This window comes from Haemaphysalis longicornis, unplaced genomic scaffold, assembly GCF_048455015.1.
Source record: "Haemaphysalis longicornis isolate Haplotype H1 unplaced genomic scaffold, Haemaphysalis longicornis Haplotype H1 scaffold_9, whole genome shotgun sequence".
NCBI classification, from domain to species: Eukaryota; Metazoa; Arthropoda; class Arachnida; order Ixodida; family Ixodidae; genus Haemaphysalis; species Haemaphysalis longicornis.
Window position 1 is genome coordinate 58,598,402 of NW_027526460.1, and position 3,674 is coordinate 58,602,075.

The 3,674-nt window shown below is 46.6% G+C and overlaps 1 protein-coding gene across 1 annotated transcript in view; it reads left to right on the top strand.

The window, feature by feature from the left end:
* The window catches only part of LOC144153970 (uncharacterized), a 98,190-nt gene extending 94,654 nt beyond the window's left edge, over positions 1-3,536 (top strand). Inside the window, exons 6-7 of the mRNA XM_077685773.1 lie at positions 404-626; positions 2,377-3,536. The gene's annotated coding sequence lies outside the window, so the exon portion shown is untranslated. The remainder of the gene's footprint in view (positions 1-403; positions 627-2,376) is intronic.
* The last annotated feature ends 138 nt before the right edge of the window (positions 3,537-3,674 follow it).

Here is a 3,674-nt window from a genome sequence, read left to right on the forward strand (position 1 = left end):
CGCATGGGGTGCTATCATACACCATAATTTGAGCAAATACATGCTCTATGCTGTCTGCGGGGCACTGTTATTCGAAATTTCACATCTATTCCAACATTAACAACTACGGCATCGCGTATTTTACTGACCATGTTTTGAAAGGGCTTAAGCTCTATTTCTTTCACTATGGTGTCATTAATTTCCTGATGACATTGGTAGAAACAGAGTATCCCCTATGGAGCAGTCGACGCTTCAAGCCTACCTTGAATGCCTAGGCTCAAATGGCAAAAATTTATAATATTCGCAGGTCTTTCTTCTTGGCAAGTCAACAGATACAGGTGTTCAGCTGACCATCGTTTTGTTTTGAGTAAACACGAATCAGCTCGGACAAGTCTATTTACTTTGGTACTTTTGGGATCCGCAGCTGACAAGTATGACCTGCGGATGTCGACCAACAGCACCGTGTTTAAGTTCAACTTTTACCACGGAAACCCCGTACACCACGTAATCGACGGTGTGTTGAAGCCCCAGCCTCCCAGAACCCGGCAACATTTGACGGTAGCCCTGCCCAAAGACCTGTTTCCACCTGACACGGATACATTCGACGTTCACTACAGACTGGTTATCATCAGCACTAATGGAATCATGTAAGAGAAAATGGCAGCATCTCCACTCCGTGGATAATGGCGAGTATGCGGAGTACGGGGTATCGAAATGACATCCAAGTTGCGCCCCGAGTGACATCCGATTTGCGCCCGTACCATTATTCGATTTGACCCGTGAGTCGCACCGTGTTCATTCCTTAAATGAACTGCAAATCAATGCTCAACTCGAATTTCGCTTTATTTTCGCTTGATCGAGTTGTGCGCAAGGATGGACTCGGACGGACATTGGGAGGTCCTAAGGTACAAGGTACTCCGCGCTGTTACAGGCGAGGGAGTAGGCCGTTTGACTCTCGGGTACTAACTCACGGTCGTAGCCCAATCGTGAGTTAGTACCCGAGAGTCGGCGCACTAGCGTTACCACGATACCAGCCTTAACGTTAATACAGCGCACCACCGTTAGCACGAAACGAAGAATGTGTCAGTTTTGTCCACAGTGCGTGAATGTTTTGTGCTGAAAACGCCGAAAAAAATATTTTAAGAAATTCAGTGTGTTCGGCTCTCGAAGCTGGAGGAACAGCGCGACACTATGTGGCTCTGTCGATCGGGGCGAACTCCAACAAGTGCACGAAACAAAAAAATGACTGATTGGAATTTGCAGTTGAGCAAATACATCCCGGTGAGCTGAATGAAACTGGGAAGGACAAAAGCATTGTTCTTGCGAAACAACGTCATTATTATTGTTTCGGGTTGTTTCTATAAAACAAGAATTGCACCCGTTTTCTGTTACATAGTTGTTCCGTAGTTCACCCTGTATTAGCCGGCAGGAATACTGCAACGTTTAAAACTTCACTGTGAACTACATATAACGTTTAAAAAACTCACTGTAACTGTGGAGTAGCCTAAGAGGCTAATTTTAATACAAGGGTTTTGGGATTGTTTCGACAAAACAAGAGGTACAGCTGTTTTCACTAACCACGTTCGTCATTAGTTCGTCATTTACAATAGCCGGGAATTCAGCAACGGTTACAACTTCCATGTGAACTAAAAATTAAAGCCGTTCCACCCAATGTGAAAGCTGTCGGAAGTGCAGAGCAGGGATTCGCCAGAGTGGGCTGTGGCGTCGTTACCTGCTCACTTCAGCCACCGAATCCAATTTGAATTTCCCGCTTTCCCGGTGTTCGCGCACCCCCTACCTGTAACTGCGCCAGCGGGAGGGCTGTTTTTTTTTGGGGGAGGGGGGAGGCGGGGGCTTGCTTTTTATTCCATACGTGCCGGCAGTGCACTGCCACGTTTTTTGCTTACTATCGTAAAAGCCAACACAACGAGCGTTGCTGACTAAACTAAGGGGGGCGCAGCCGGTTAATTACGTATAGTTAGCCTCAAACGTACGTACAGTTTCCTTTGCACTGAACAACCTTGGAGGTGCATGACAGGCGCCAGTGGTGCAGGAGTTTAGAACGCTTATAACAATATAAACCACTTAGTTTTCGAAGCCTCCGGGTTACGCCGCGACTACAATCGCTACGGCTGAACGCCTTGCGGCTCTACTTGGGTTCTTTCTCTTAGGTTTATCCGCACAAAGTATACGAACCGGGAGTCATAGGCTAGGGTAGAGCCAGAAAATATTCGTGCCCTCCGACGTGTGTAAACATTGCTATCTTTTTCAGCATCTGAAAACTTCTGCTCTTCTTCAATGACAAGAAGACCGCACTAACCGAACGAAGTAAAGTGCTTATGTGGCTGTGTGTTGACGCCCTTTCTCTGCGCCTCTCTTTACCCGCAATGTTTGCAGGTCGGAGCCGTCCAAGCTAGCAAGCGTCAGCTTTCCGATGCTGGTTAGTAAGCAGTCCACGACCAATGCGCCCTCAACTAATGCTGGCAAAGAGGACTCACCTGAAAACCGTTTACTCCTGTACGTGGCGATAGGCAACGGGGTTGCTGTCGTGCTCGCAGCGGGACTTGGCCTTATTTGCTATAGCCGTGCCCGTCGTCCGCGAGCAGCCGACACTGGACACACTGGAGAACACTCTACCGCAGAGGCTCCCCTTGATCCTTTAGCCAATCCGGAAGAGCATCAGTCAGGAAGTGAAATTACGTATTCATCTCATTCTGCCGGTCATAACAGACACGCCAATACGCGTTCACGGGACGCCCGTAATCAATAAATTATTCGTACCGTGACTTTTCGAAGGTTTTGCTACTTTCACCTGTTTGCTGCACTGGTGTTGGAGCAGATATGTTCAACACAACTACGTGTTATATTCTGAAAGTGCTTAAGCACAACAAACGTTGTTCATGCCATGCTATTGCGATTTGTCTTGGGAGGCGTAAAGAGTATAGCAAATATTGTGTGTATAACACGTGTCTTGCGCAATTCAGGCCGTCTTGTTGATACCCAAAGGCAGTATTACCAAACGTGGCCTAAAATCAGCATCAGTATTTTATCGCCAGCACATTTAGTGCGTAGCCCTGTTCTTTTGGGAGAGATAAACTGCATTGACCAAAATGGTTATTGGGGTTGACAAGGTGAAGCGCCGGTACAGTTAACAACTAATTTAAACTTAAACACGTCTTTTATGCCTTGCATACGTCCCCTACAATCGCATTAACTTGCGATATCTGCTGGATACATCCTAGCTAGAAGCACGACGGGCGGCTAACTTGTGTTATGTAGTTGCAGCTTTTTTGAACATTGCAACTTTTCTCCATGCAGAACCTTCAGTATAAAACATTCTCGCATGCAATCAGTTTTGTTTTTTAGCGCTCAAGTGGCTTAGCCGCGGTTCTTCGTGAGAGCTGTGAAACTTAAAAATTGTTGTACCATCATTGCCATTTGTCTTTCCTGGGTTTCATTGCCATCGCTGCATGCAGCTACGCCAGTACTGGTGGCCACAGCAGGAATAGGAACACAGCGTCAGTGTTTCGGCTAAAAGGATTGCACCAGACTGTGACGCTTCACAAATTGAAGCTCATAAGCGTGGTTCCGAAGATCTAAAAGTCCTCATACTCATGCTGATACAGAGTTCGTGGGAAAATGTCCTGTAAGCAAGTACTGACAAAGCTTTCTTCCCAAGGCATAGTCAATAACCA